Source organism: Rutidosis leptorrhynchoides, chromosome 3 (genome assembly GCF_046630445.1).
Source record: "Rutidosis leptorrhynchoides isolate AG116_Rl617_1_P2 chromosome 3, CSIRO_AGI_Rlap_v1, whole genome shotgun sequence".
Lineage (NCBI taxonomy): Eukaryota > Viridiplantae > Streptophyta > Magnoliopsida > Asterales > Asteraceae > Rutidosis > Rutidosis leptorrhynchoides.
The window spans coordinates 555,194,250-555,210,852 of record NC_092335.1 but is presented as its reverse complement, the minus strand read 5'-3'; the positions used below and the strand labels follow the sequence as shown (position 1 = coordinate 555,210,852).

The window sequence follows — 16,603 nt, the reverse complement described above, 5'->3', positions numbered from 1 at the left end:
GAGCCGTGCTTTTAGCCTATCAAAAGAACCATTTGCATTATATTTAGTTCGAAACACCCATTTAGAACCAACCACATTAGCATTCTTGGGACGGGGAACAAGATCCCAAGTCTGATTATGACTAAGGGCAGCCATCTCTTCACGCATAGCTTTGAACCAAGCTGGATCTTTCGCAGCTGATTTGAATCCTTTGGGTTCCTTAGTGGTAAGAAGTGCATGATGTAAGCGAGTATGAGATAAATGAGCCAGATCAACTCGGTATTTAGGCTTGAAAATACCAGCCTTGGAACGTGTCACCATGGAATGACCTGGAGTGTTCGAAGTAGCAGCAGGTGTAGGCATAGTAGGTGCTTGCACGTTAGAAAGTTGCTCAGTAAGTACAGAAACTATAGGCTGCAAGGGCGTGTCATCACAAAGAGTACATGGTGATGACTGATGACTTGTAATGTGATCAGTATAAGAAATCGTAGATTGTGACTTCATACCATGGTCATGATCAGGTTGTGACGGAAGGTCACATGCATGATTAGGGTTTGACTGTATATTACGAGCATGACACGAAGTTTCTGATGTTGTTGGTTCAGCTGCAGCAGGAGAAGCGATGATAAAATCATTATAGTTTGAGAAAATAAGAGAAGCAAGATCTATTGATGATGTCTTTCCAGAAAATGGAAAAGATGTCTCATCAAACTGAGCGTGTCGGGTAACATAAATACGACCCGTAGAGATATCCAGGCAACGATAACCTTTGTATTGTGTGCTATACCCGATAAATGCACAAGCAACACTTCTAGGTGCCAGTTTATGTGGCGAGTAATCTCTTAAGTAGGGATATACACAACACCCAAACGTGCAAAAATTGTCATAATTTGGTTTACTGACATAGAGAACAAGTCACATAACGTCAACTTGGAGGACAAGTTTAATTTAATATAGAATAGATATTGTTTACATATTTGTATTTATGTAAATCTCTAATTCTTGTATTTGTACCTATAAATATTAATGAATAGAAAACCCAAAGGAGTGTGGAAAGTTATTTTTTATATGGTATTAGCCTAATTGATCCAAACCCTCCTAAATTCCCTCCGGTTTCTTTTTCTTCTGATTTTCATTATTCTCTTCTATTAAGGTTTTGTCCGCTACTGCAAATTATTACGGCGTATATGTTTGATGGTTCTTGCCTGTTGAGCCACCAATCATTCTTATTTGTTTTTTCTATTACGGCGTATATGCAAATTATTTTGTCTCACGGACGTATGCTTCTGGCCTCAACACAATTAATTATTTAGTTGATTCTTCTTCTCATATTTTTCTGGTGACTAGTCTCTTTGTGGTCTACATCAGATTTCAATAAAGTAAGTGATATAATTTCTTATTACTTATTGATTCAATAAAATATCTTGTTATTCTTTGGTTTCCACCGAGACACACTGATGCACAATTATTTTTCAAGATTTCATTGTTTGTTGAATTAATTAGTAGCTCACTTCTCATAATACAAACGTTCGACAATTACTGTTAAAATCAATCGTACTAGCTGTTGAAATCTCTCTTATTGTGCGACTAAAAAAAAAAAAAGAAAAAAAAGAAGATTATTTGTCATCATGACAGGTCATGCTCTTGGTAGACGATCTCCTCGCTGTCAGTTATGTCGTAATAATGGGCACTATGCTTCTGCGTGTCCCGATCTCCATACTTACGCATCTCGCAAATCTGGTTTTGGTACGAACTTGGCTCAGGTATTTCATTCTAGCTATCACACCGCTAACAACTTGTAACACCCCGTTTTTCCCCGTACATGATTTATAGGTGTAAAGTGTACGTACGACTAGTGGATGAAAGGTTCGAGAGTTATTCGTGTGTTGAAGTTGTACGCGAGAAAAATGAATCAGGAAGGGCATGGTGTCGCGGTGCGACAAAGAGGGCCGCGGCGCGGCGTTTCGAAGAAATCCAGACCAGAAGTTCGTTTAAAAGTGATCCCAGTTCAAGGCAATTGTCGCGGCGCGACGAATTAGGCCGCGGGGCGGCAATACGGGTAAACTGGTGCCGGTTTTGTGTAATTTTAAATGAGGAGCAAGGGCATTTTGGTCTTTTCACGTTTGAGCCAGATTTGAGGCTTTAACCTCATCCACTCATTCATTTTCTCATTTTATTTTCCCTTTTCATTTCATTTTCCTCTCAAAAACTCAAACACCCAATTGGATTCAAACGGATTTTTGGAAAGGAAGAAGCGGGATTTGATCTTTGGCGTAGTTGACAAGTTTGTTCTCCTCGTTCCTAGCTACACGGTGATACTAGTGGTCTCTAACTCCGAAATTCGTTTTTGGTGTTCTTCATTCAATTTTGGGGCTTTTGATTGTATGATTCATAGATGGAACCCATTTAGTTGTTAGTTGGAGATTAACACCAAGATTCGGGTTTATAAGTGTTAAAGGCGGGTTTTGAGTTGGTTAATGATTTAACCATGTTTAAGACTTGAGAATGGTGTATAATCACTAGTGTTAGTGATTATTGATGATTTGGAAACCTTTAGGGTTCTTGTGGTTGACTAACTCTGACTAGAGTCGAAATTAGGGTTTGTTGAGGATTATAACCCGAATGTCGATTCGATGAGGTTTGTAAACTTAAAATGGATTAAGTTGAAGTATAAAAACCGAGTTAAATTCGTTTTGGTGTCAAAACTTGTAAATGATGAGATTTTGACCTTATGGGTCAAAATTAGGGTTTATGGACGATTTTGAGAACGATAAGTGTTTAACACTTGTGTTCGGGTTTAATTGGCATATTAGGACCATTATCACTTGTGTTAGTGATTATTGGTTAGTTTTGGCGCTATTTGTACTTGGAGGTGCATTTGGGTCGAATTTGCACTAAGTGTCAAATTGGGTTGGTTTGTAAATCCAATCTAAGTGTGTTGTTGAATTTGTGATAATGGAATAGGTACTTTCCATTGACGAGTTGCGGATTACTTGGAAGCATTCTTCAAGGTGACAAGGTGAGTGTTAATATCCTATGTGCATATGTATGTATAGGATGGGTGCGGATCGGGTGAAGTGGTTCTCGGTTATAGAGCTCACTTCACATATAGGTGGATTTGATGGACTTGTGTATAGGTCCAATTGGCACGGTTGTGCAGTTTGGTTGACCACTTTGGCGAGGTGCACACTTTGTGTGTACTTTATCACATGGGCGTGTGATGTGGACTTATATAACCCCAATGACGAAGGGTTAATATAGTAAGTGGAATAATTATATGCGTAGGTATATAATGTATTTATTTGTTGTAGCGTGAGATGTGAAGTGTCGATGTGCTAAGACACCACATTTCACATGACGAGTGAAGTGTCGATGTGCTAAGATACCACTCAAAGTAATGTGACGGGGTGAAGTGTCGATGTGTTAAGACACCACCCGGAGTGAAGTATCGATGTGCTAAGATGCCACTCCAAGAAAATAACGGTTGAAGTGTCGATGTGTTAAGACATCACCCGGAGTGAAGTATCGATGTGCTAATATGCCACTCCAAGAGAATAACGGGTGAAGTGCCGATGTGTTAAGGCGCCACTCGAGGTGAAGTATCGACGTGTTAAGATGCCACCTCAAGTAAAATGAAGAGTGAAGTGTCGAAGTGTTAAGACACCACTCGGGGTGAAGTGTCGACGTGTTAAGACGCCACCCGGGGTGAAGTGTCGACGTGTTAAGACGCCACCCGTGGGGTTAGTGTACGAAGTGTTAAGTGCACTAATGGTTGTTATGAACATCGATGACTTGTTTCGCGAAGTCATTCCCTTGCGAAGATTTGGTTAACCATGATTATTGTGTTGTAAGCGTAAGCAAAATATGTTATTCGAGATATAGATATATATATATATATACATATATTGTATACATATAATGTTGTATTATCGTGATGTAGCTAACCCTCCGGGTGTAGCTTATTGGCATTGTTCACATCGTTGTTGGTGAACTTATATTTTGTTGATATATCTTTAGCTCATTGTATAGTGATCCTACGGTATGCTTAGACTAGCTTGCCTTTATGCTTGGATGCTCCGGTATGCGGTATTCGGTTTTGTGTGGCGTGTCCATTTTATGCATATATATGTATGTAGTATATTCTCACTCACTAAGCGTTAGCTTACCCTCTCGTTGTTGACTTTTTATAGGTTCGCATGCTTGGCGGCTCGGGTAAGCTTGGGGATTAGAGATCTTGGGTAGGTTGCTTAGAAGATCTTGCTTTTGTACTCGATTAGGATTTGGGTAGCGTAGTCCCAAATCACCATGCTCGGTTTTTGTTGGAAACTAAACTAGTCGGGTCGTGTATGTCCGTTTGGACAATTAATCAATGTATTAAATGTTTTAAGGTTTATTAAACCTTCTATTGTATGAAAGATGTTTATGGAAACACAATTGGGACCTAAAGTATTATTTAACGCGTATTAAAAGGAAAAATTTTTATGGGCCGGTTTTAATACGGGTTGGGTTGTTTCAAGTGGTATCAGAGCATGGTCTAAGGGATTTAGGTGACTTGAGATAGGTACCTAGACTTAGACTTTTGTGTGTGCTTATTGTTGCGGGACTTGTAGGATTACGGGTCGGAATAGGTTATAGTTAGTGCCTTGTTTGTAGGTAGACTAACAAGGATTTTTGGCTTGTGTTGTGATGCTATTCCCTTGCGTGTGTTTATATCGTGTGGAATCGTCGTTGTGTTGGTTATATCATCGAGCGAGGCGGTTGTTGTACTAACGAGTTGATGTGAAGACCCGTCCTAATCCATCCGGACGAAGTCCACATCGATTACAAACGAATCACAATAATTGATTACATCGCGAGGTACTTGACCTCTATATGATACATTTTACAAACATTGCATTCGTTTTTAAAAGACAAACTTTCATTTCATTGAAAGTTGACGACATGCATACCATTTCATAATACATCCAACTATAATTGACTTAATAATAATCTTGATGAACTCAGCGACTCGAATGCAACGTCTTTTGAAATATGTCATGAATGATTCCAATTAATATCTTTAAAATAAGCAATTGCACAGCTGAAGACTTCTTTCACACCTGAGATTAAACATGCTTTAAAGTGTCAACCAAAAGGTTGGTGAGTTCATTAGCTTAACATAAATAAACATTTCCATCATTTTAATAGACCACAAGATTTTCATTTCTCATAAATATACGTCCCATGCATAGAGATAAAAATCATTCATATGGATTGAACACCTGGTAACCGACATTCACAATATGCATATAAGAATATCCCCATCATTCCGGGATCCTCCTTCGGACATAATATAAATTTCGAAGTACTAAAGCATCCGGTACTTTGGATGGGGCTTGTTGGGCCCGATAGATCTATCTTTAGAGTTCGCGTCAATTAGGGTGTCTGTTCCCTAATTCTTAGATTACCAGACTTAATAAAAAGGGGGCATATTCGATTTCGATCATTCAACCATATAATGTAGTTTCGATTACTTGTGTCTATTTCGTAAAACATTTAAAAAAAACGCATGCATTCTCAGTCCCAAAAATATATATTGCAAAAGCATTTAAAAAGGGATTAATGAAACTCACAGTACTGTATTTTGTAGTAAAAATACATATGACGATATTGAACAACTGAATAATGCAGGGTTGGCCTCGGATTCACGAACCTATATCATTTGTGTATTCATTAATATATGTAATCGTAATCAAATGAGTATATATATAACTTATTAGTTATACCATTTTTATCTTAATAATATATATATATATATATATATATATATATATATATATATATATATATATTTTAAGTTGTATATACATTCAAATAATTATTATTTATATAATTATATTAATATTTTAATATATATGTATATCTGTCTAATATTATATTAAAGATACCTAAATTGTTATATATGAATATTTCTAAAATAATTTTTTAATATAGTTAATATATACTTATAATTTTAATAATAATATTTTTAAACTTCTGTTTTTATATACAATATACTTTTAATAATGATACTGATATTATTAATAATCATAATACTTTTTATTTTAACAATAACTTTAAATAAATTATTAGTAGTGATAATAAGTTTTAATCATAATGGTACTAATAATGATAATCTTAATAATAATAAAAATGATAATATTAAGATGGTTCATATAACAATTATAATGATAATAATGATATTACAAATTTTAATTATAATAATAATACTAATATTTATAAAGTGATACCGATATTAATATTTATGAAAATGATAATTTGTATTATTTTCATACTAATAATATTAATAAACCTATCCATGATAATAATATTATAGTTTTTAAATTTAATAATAATATCATACTTATAATAATAATAATAACAACATTTATAATACTTGTAACACCAACTATAATCCTATTTATAATACAAATTCTAACAATAATAATGATTATAATGATAACAATAATAATAATAATAATAATTATATTTATAATACAAATAACATTAATAATAATCATATTCATATTAATTACTAATAATAAAAATGAAATTAAGAAAATATACCCTCTTTAAAGCCTTTTCCAAAAAGATTGCCCCATACGAGGCTCGAACCCGTGACCTTTCGAACACCCAACACATGCCACTAACCAACCATCCATCTGTATTTGTTTTTCTATTATTATTATTCATATTTTATATATATTTAATACGTATTTCTGTTTTCATTTCCTTCAACACAATCGACACCCAAAATTTATTAATGGATCATGGAGTCCAACAATAAACCTCAGCCCAACAACAATAGCTACGGCCCAAGATGTGTGAAGAAAAAAAAATTAAATCAATTGCTGGTGTGTGTGAGAACATTCATCCAGCCCTAAAAAGATAAAGCAGCAAAATCAATCGATCTAGGTCTTCATTCTTTAATCGATCAATCCATCAGACGTAGAAGAAAGTAGATACAACAAATTGCGGGGCAGAGGAGCAGCAATCTTAAACAAGTGGTGTTTGATGGATGTCCGTTGAGATTAGGGAGGAATCGATAAACACTTTAGTGTAATTATAGAGTCTGCATCAGATCATCAATTGATACTAAAATCATTTCATTAATTAATCAAGTATGTAATCGATTCATTATTATTTCTCTTACTTCCTTTAATCCCTTTATAATTTCTGTAATATTATTTGATAGAACACTAGCAGGAATTAAATATATTCTTGGTGATTGTAGAGGGTTTTTAATGAAAGTGATTATGGTGGGTTGGGGTGTGTTTTCGAACAAAAGATAAAACAGATATCAAAAACCATGAAGTTTCTAATGGGGATGGTGCTCATCACTGAAACAGAAATAAACGGGTATCAGGTGGGTCTAACGATGTGATCGAGTAGCAATAGCAGTAGAGAAAAGAATATATGAATTGCAGGTCGTTGATAATCATATTTTTATTCCTTATTAGATGTGACGGTGGTTCGATGATTTTCAAAGGAGAAGAAGAAAGTAAGTTGTGGTGAGGTGATCGTTGGTATGTGTATGGTGATGGTGTTAGGGTGGTGGTTTGCACCCGTTGTAAACAGAAAACAGATGGAGAGCATAGCGGCAACCGTAGCTCATCTTGTGGTTCGAACAAACAGGATAAAAGGATAGCAGTAGTAGCTTTTTCAATGAGGTTTCGTGGTGAAGGGGCTGCAAGACAGAACAAACAGACGATTGAAAATTTGATGGTGGTTTGTTGTGGTTGTGATAGGGTTGAGTGTGGTGGTGATGAATGGCGGATAGAGGCTGTGACAAAACAATTTTAGCTGTGAATTTCAGTTGTCTTTAATTGACAGAAGCTTAGGAATATAGATGGGTGACGATTGAGAACTGAAGAACACATTATTCACATAGTAGAACACACAACACACACATGTACACATATAGAGAGGGAGAGGAAACAAAATTACACAGGTTGTAAGTGGAGTTGGTGAGACAAAGACTCAAATGGACCACCTATCCTTTTGCATTATTATTTGATACTTTCTCCATGATTAGATTTTAACATTTCCTCATATATGACCCGAACGACCTTTTATAATTAGTCCTCTTTTTAAATTGCAAACGAATATATACGTGTCTTTGTAAATCCCCAAAAACGTCTATTTCATTATTGTACAAGAAATAATGTAAATGATGTTATTTCGTCATCGTTGCAAGTCACTACTTTTGGTGTGGGTAACATTATTATCACATTTCACTTTTGAACTTTGTGGCTCATATCATCAATTAACAAAAACTATTAAGTTTTGTATATGTATATAAATAATAGTTAATAATCTAACTTTAATCATATAAGCACCCATTTATATTTAAATGTAGCTAGATATATAATACATGTATCTCATATAATATATTATATTATATAATTAATCAATTATAACACGGTAACATTTCTAATTCAAATATGCGTACAGTAATCAACCAGTTATAAATCATGAATCTCAATTATCTGTAATGATTTAATAGTTCAACAGCTGTTACATTAAATATTAAATAAAAATTAAATTACTATTTCCTCTCACCTCAAATAAAACATTTAAAGTTGTAAAATTTATCTAATAACTTCTAAATATATTATTATTAAGCCTATAATTTATAAAACTCATTTTCGGATCACCGTTTATTTTAAAATCACATAAGTTCGTCTTTAACTTGTTTACTATCAAATGATTGACAAATAAGTATTACTATCGTTTATTAAATAAATTCGAAATAAAATATATGTATTTTTTTATACCGTCTATATATATAATTTAGGTACTAAGTATTTGTTTTTAAATCAACAGATTTAATATTATTATTTATTTACAAATAATACTCATATATATAAATAATTGTTCGTGAATCGTCGGGAGTGGTCAAAGGTTAAATGCATTCATGAAAAATAGTTTCAACATTTTGAGACTCGGTTTAATAGACTTTGCTTATCGTGTCTGATTTAAGTTTAAATTTTGTCAGAAATTTCCGGGTCGTCACAGTACCTACCCGTTAAAGAAATTTCGTCCCGAAATTTGAGTGAGGTCGTCATGGCTAACAATAAATATGTTTTCCTGACGAATATGAGCTGATAAATAGAGTTTTATCATGATTGAATAATACAGATAAAATAATTCGATTATTCGAAGAGCACGAATGGAGCTATCACAAAAGAGTGAAATGAATAAATTTTCGTTTTAACTTTTGACATTGTCTTGGTTGAATTCCGGAATTCAAGGGATTTAAAGAAAATCTTGGAAATCTATAAGATCTGATTCTTCAGGATTTATGGAAATTAAGATCTCTATAATTAAATGCGGTCATCTGTCTCGATTACTTTGTCTGGTATTCTCACTATAAATGAACTTCTTCCGTTGCATTGTCTTTATCACTCCTATACTAAATTCCCAAACTCAAAAGGCTGTGAAAATGCTTAATCCAGTTCTGATTCTTGTCCTTATCCTTACTATCTCAACAATCATTCTCCTTTTCCAACTTCCACCTGAGGAATCTGCTTTCTTCTACTTCGTACTTGGAGTTATAGTGCTTTTAATTTTCCCGTGTCTTTATGTTGCGATAAACATTGATATACACGGTTTGTAATTTATGTGTTATTATCAGCTTTATTTTCTCCTTTATATTTTGAAGTCCTTGCTTCTGTTTTCTATAATCATTGTTATCCCCAGTTAATACTCTCTCCCTATTTGCTGCAATTTATACTCAAATTTATATTTCGGAGCTTTGTCCTTTCGTTTCTTCTTCTCGCGATTGGGCATCTCTTGTAATGGTCCAGAATTCGCAGATATAAGTTTCAGAATGAACATTGTTAATGTTCTAAGAATGAAATGGTAATAGCACAATTTGACTTGTCAAATTACCAGAATTCAAGGAAAGATAGGACTATCAAGAAAAATATGTTCTTGATATGTTTATAGATTAGACAGAACGTAAGAGTCGTGTAACATGGCACATGATGACGTTATGATCTGTGAATCATCACACTCCATTTAGAAACTTAGCATGACTTATTGTAATATAATCACGTTGATCAAGTGTCATTATATTATACTAACTCATGCATCAGTTCCCAACATTACTTCAATAACTTTCATATTTTAAGCTCGAAAATTTACAGAATATAGAAACTAACAGTTTCTATATGATGTAACACTGATAGTACGAAGAGATTAATGATTTCAGATAAGAATAGTTATAATAATATTTCCAGAAATATGGAGGATATTTATAATGAAAGATACGATAATATCTCAGAATATCTAAGATCAGAGGATGATAGAAACTATTTTCTGCAAGGGTTTAGAGTAATGAGCAAGATATTCACTAAAGACCTTAGCAGACATTGAATCATTTGGATTCTTTGAAGTCAAACTTATTCTTTGTGATTTGTCCACGGCTTTCTTCATAGTTTCGCATAATCTGCTTTTCGGTACTAAATTTTCTATTGAATGTTTCCAATATAATGATACACAGGAAGCACAAAGAGGTATATAATTTCTGACGAGAATATTTATGAAAATATCCTCAGAAATATCGAAGATATTGATGATGATATTATGGAATTTCTAAGTTCGAAGGTTGCTGAAGAAAAATTTTCCGCAAGATTTTAACATGACCTCGGAGCAAGATATTCTCTAAAGATTTCATCGGATCCAGAATTACCTGGATTCTTTGAATATATGGTATGGTCCTTGTATTTATCCTTGGTCTCCTTCGTGGTTAGCTCAATCCGTTTTCCAGTTCCAACTTTTCTGAGCTTTTCCAACATAATATTCTTTATCATCAAACTTCCAATGATTAAGGTCGTTTACGGTTGTCTATGGTTTCTGCTGCTTCATTCAGTTTTTTTTTCAACATTCAGAGTATTGGTTTGTGACTGAGTGCTTTTCAGAATTTCAGAATGAGAGATCCTAATTCTAAGAGATAAATGTCATACATATAACTGTTGATGTAGATATGCTGTGAGTTTTCAAAGTACTGATTGCTGATTCCTGGTAATTGTTATGGCAGTTCTCGTTACAAGATACGGATGACTATATGATAGGGTTTCAATGAATAAATATAATGATTTGTCAGAGAGATTTAAGCCAAGAAGCAACGAGGTTGCTGGTACGTTTACTGCTAATGTAGTGAGATATAAACGGTTTTCCGGTATTGATGACGAAAGGCAACTTTTATATCAGTGTTATAATAAGCTAAACCGAGTAAAAAGTCGAAGTTGACTTGTTGGAGCTGTGATAAAATTTACTACCTTGAAAAGGGATTGTGAAGTTATTTTTGCTAATAAATGCCAAAGAATCTGACACGGCTACGTGTTAAACTTTTACTCAGTTGCCGAGAGTTTCTCAGGTGTAAAACTATATGCATAAATCTTTCCTTCCGTAGATGAAGTGCGGTTGATTCATCCTATCGATTGAGGTGTTTTCAAGAATCATGGAAGGTTTGAACGCAGATTGTAATCGTCAAGATACAATTGAGGTTTAAGATGAAATCAAGTGGCAAACTTGAAGAATTATTTAGTTTCATATATTATAATCAATATTTTAATTCATTTTTAATTATCCAATGTCATTAGTCCACAGTCGATAATCCACAGTTAACATTCCAATAATTCATATATAATTTAATATATAATATTCGAATTAATTAATACGTATCGTGACCCGTGTACCTGTCTTAGACTCGATCACAACTCAAACTATATATATATATATATATATATATATATATATATATATATATATATATATATATATATATATATATATATATATATATATATATAGATGGGTCGATATGATATGTCAAAACCTTGTATACGTGTCCCGATATTTAAAGTGCATAAAATAAATAACAGAAATTAAATGACGATAAATAAAGTTACGAGAATGTAAATTGCGATAATTAAATTGCGATAAATATAGTGTAATCAGTTAGCTGGGGTCAATTAGTTAGGAACAGTTAGCGTGAATTCTTAACAAAATTTCTCATTGTTAATTTGTTTGTTTCTAACAAATTTTATTTTGTCAAATGTTTCCTTCATTATGCCACTTGATTTTTGATAAATCAAAATCTAAATATGAATTTGTATGAATATGGTTATTCTGTGGTGAACGGATTTGTATATCGGTGGACGTAAGTAGGATAGTAAACGACTGTTGAATTAGATTCGAAGAATGTACAGTGTAACTTATTAATTTGAAATATGTATATTCTTCGGGTATTACCTACCCGTTAAAATATTTTCACCATTAACAGTTTGTACGAAAGAAATTTTAATTACAATCTTTATGAAAAATATATATACCTATATATTTTCTTCAGATGTAATCATAGATTTAATGAGTCAATATGATATTAAACTCATTTGGTTTACCGTTAGAACAGGAGTATATATATAATCTCTAAAACATTAGAGATTACATAATCGCCATGTCGAACGAAGATAAATGATGTAGAACGTCATGTAGAACGATGATTATACTCGAAGTACAGAATGAGATGTTGAGGCATGGATTGTTGATGGTACTGGTGCTGTTACTGATGGTACTTTTGGTGTCGGTGATGTTGCTGAAGCTGGTACATTTTGCACCATATTCTCCAATTTTATTTCTCGAGCGCGAAGTTTGTTGACTTCTTCTATTATTCCGGGATGATTGTCGGTCGGAACGAGCGAATGAATAAGGTTTAGAATTGTAATAGAATATAATCGTGGCGAGATATTCGGGAAATGAGGGTGAAAATGGTATTTCGGACTGGTTCGCCGTAAGTGCTTCGGGTTCTTTGTCAAGAGGTGAATTCGGTTGGTGGAAGGAATTTCCTTCTTCTTGTCTCCATTGATTAAGTCGACTACGAACCCATCAGATGTATTGAGATTTGATGATTGGTTTATCCATTCTGGTGACGCTGGTTTCGGAGCTTAGATGAACATCCATGTCGGAATAGTTGTCGGAATCCGAGGAATTCGAACTGGTTGAGGGATTCATCTCGTACGATCAAATGAAGGATTTTTGATAAGAAATAGATTATAGGATGTAGATTAGTACCCTGCAATACATAATTTACATATGCATATATAATACTAAAATCCCATAAGTTACGGAGGAACCTACAGAAGCTGTCAGGCAAAGGTAACAATAACAGCTATGCTAAGATATGAATTTATCTATACACTGTCCATGCAATCAATGCAGTAAAATGTGTCAAGACTAAGAGTGATAAGTAGGTAATTTCCTAAGGATGATAAGCAGATGATTTCCGACTAGAAATGATAAGCAAAACTTTTGACATGCAGACACGGTCGAAGTCCAGACTCACTAATGCATCCTAACGACTATCAGTTAGACATACTAATGCAAGACCAGGTTCGTTAAGATCACCACTCTGATACCAACTGTGAAGACCCGTCCTAATCCATTCGGACGAAGTCCACATCAATTATAAATGAATCACAATAATTGATTACATCGCGAGGTACTTGACCTCTATATGATACATTTTACAAGCATTGCATTCGTTTTTAAAAGACAAACTTTCATTTCATTGAAAGTTGACGACATGCATACCATTTCATAATACATCCAACTATAATTGACTTAATAATAATCTTGATGAACTCAGCGACTCGAATGCAACGTCTTTTGAAATATGTCATGAATGATTCCAATTAATATCTTTAAAATAAGCAATTGCACAGCGGAAGACTTCTTTCACACCTGAGATTAAACATGCTTTAAAGTGTCAACCAAAAGGTTGGTGAGTTCATTAGTTTAACATAAATAAACATTTCCATCATTTTAATAGACCACAAGATTTTCATTTCTCATAAATATACATCCCATGCATAGAGATAAAAATCATTCATATGGATTGAACACCTGGTAACCGACATTCACAATATGCATATAAGAATATCCTCATCATTCCGGGATCCTCCTTCGGACATGATATAAATTTCGAAGTACTAAAGCATCCGGTACTTTGGATGGGGCTTGTTGGGCCCGATAGATCTATCTTTAGAGTTCGCGTCAATTAGGGTGTCTGTTCCCTAATTCTTAGATTACCAGACTTAATAAAAAGGGGGCATATTCGATTTCGATCATTCAACCATATAATGTAGTTTCGATTACTTGTGTCTATTTCGTAAAACATTTAAAAAAACGCATGCATTCTCAGTCCCAAAAATATATATTGCAAAAGCATTTAAAAAGGGATTAATGAAACTCACAGTACTGTATTTTGTAGTAAAAATACATATGACGATATTGAACAACTGAATAATGCAGGGTTGGCCTCGGATTCACGAACCTATATCATTTGTGTATTCATTAATATATGTAATCGTAATCAAATGAGTATATATATAACTTATTAGTTATACCATTTTTATCTTAATAAAATATATATATATATATATATATATATATATATATATATATATATATATATATATATATATATATTTTAAGTTGTATATACATTCAAATGATTATTATTTATATAATTATATTAATATTTTAATATATATGTATATCTGTCTAATATTATATTAAAGATACCTAAATTGTTATATATGAATATTTCTAAAATAATTTGTTAATATAGTTAATATATACTTATAATTTTAATAATAATATTTTTAAACTTCTGTTTTTATATACAATATACTTTTAATAATGATACTGATATTATTAATAATCATAATACTTTTTATTTTAACAATAACTTTAAATAAATTATTAGTAGTGATAATAAGTTTTAATCATAATGGTACTAATAATGATAATCTTAATAATAATAAAAATGATAATATTAAGATGGTTCATATAACAATTATAATGATAATAATGATATTACAAATTTTAATTATAATAATAATACTAATATTTATAAAGTGATACCGATATTAATATTTATGAAAATGATAATTTGTATTATTTTCATACTAATAATATTAATAAACCTATCCATGATAATAATATTATAGTTTTTAAATTTAATAATAATATCATACTTATAATAATAATAATAACAACATTTATGATACTTGTAACACCAACTATAATCCTAATTATAATACAAATTCTAACAATAATAATGAATATAATGATAACAATAATAATAATAATAATAATAATAATAATAATAATAATAATAATAATAATAATAATAATAATAATAATAATAATAATAATTATATTTATAATACAAATAACATTAATAATAATCATATTAATTATTAATAATAAAAATGAAATTAAGAAAATATACCCTCTTTAAAGCCTTTTCCAAAAAGATTGCCCCATACGAGGCTCGAACCCGTGATCTTTCGAACACCCAACACATGCCACTAACCAACCATCCATCTGTATTTGTTTTTCTATTATTATTATTCATATTTTATATATATTTAATACGTATTTCTGTTTTCATTTCCTTCAACACAATCGACACCCAAAATTTATTAATGGATCATGGAGTCCAACAATGAACCTCAGCCCAACAACAATAGCTACGGCCCAAGATGTGTGAAGAAAAAAAAATTAAATCGATTGCTGGTGTGTGTGAGAACATTCGTCCAGCCCTAAAAAGATAAAGCAGCAAAATCAATCGATCTAGGTCTTCATTCTTTAATCAATCAATCCATCAGACGTAGAAGAAAGTAGATACAACAAATTGCGTGCAGAGGAGCATCAATCTTAAACAAGTGGTGTTTGATGGATGTCCGTTGAGATTAGGGAGGAATCGATAAACACTTTAGTGTAATTACAGAGTCTGCATCAGATCATCAATTGATACTAAAATCATTTCATTAATTAATCAAGTATGTAATCGATTCATTATTATTTCTCTTACTTCCTTTAATCCCTTTATAATTTCTGTAATATTATTTGATAGAACACTAGCAGGAATTAAATATATTCTTGGTGATTGTAGAGGGTTTATAATGAAAGTGATTATGGTGGGTTGGGGTGTGTTTTCGAACAAAAGATAAAACAGATATCAAAAACCATGAAGTTTCTAATGGGGATGGTGCTCATCACTGAAACAGAAATAAACGGGTATCAGGTGGGTCTAACGATGTGATCGAGTAGCAATAGCAGTAGAGAAAAGAATATATGAATTGCAGGTCGTTGATAATCATATTTTTATTCCTTATTAGATGTGACGGTGGTTCGATGATTTTCAAAGGAGAAGAAGAAAGTAAGTTGTGGTGAGGTGATCGTTGGTATGTGTATGGTGATAGTGTTAGGGTGGTGGTTTGCACCCGTTGTAAACAGAAAACAGATGGAGAGCATAGCGGCAACCGTAGCTCATCTTGTGGTTCGAACAAACAGGATAAAAGGATAGCAGTAGTAGCTTTTTCAATGGGGTTTCGTGGTGAAGGGGCTGCAAGACAGAACAAACAGACGATTGAAATTTTGATGGTGGTTTGTTGTGGTTGTGATAGGGTTGAGTGTGTTGGTGATGAATGGCGGATAGAGGCTGTGACAAAACAATTTTAGCTGTGAATTTCAGTTGTCTTTAATTGACAGAAGCTTAGGAATATAGATGGGTGACGATTGAGAACTG

General features: G+C 32.7%; 1 long non-coding RNA gene across 1 annotated transcript; it reads left to right on the top strand.

Moving 5' to 3' along the window:
- The first annotated feature begins 1,167 nt into the window (after positions 1-1,167).
- Positions 1,168-4,403, top strand: LOC139898564 (uncharacterized). Its single transcript, XR_011777059.1, has 3 exons — positions 1,168-1,358; positions 1,615-1,742; positions 4,170-4,403. It is a non-coding gene; the product is annotated as an uncharacterized lncRNA (long non-coding RNA).
- The last annotated feature ends 12,200 nt before the right edge of the window (positions 4,404-16,603 follow it).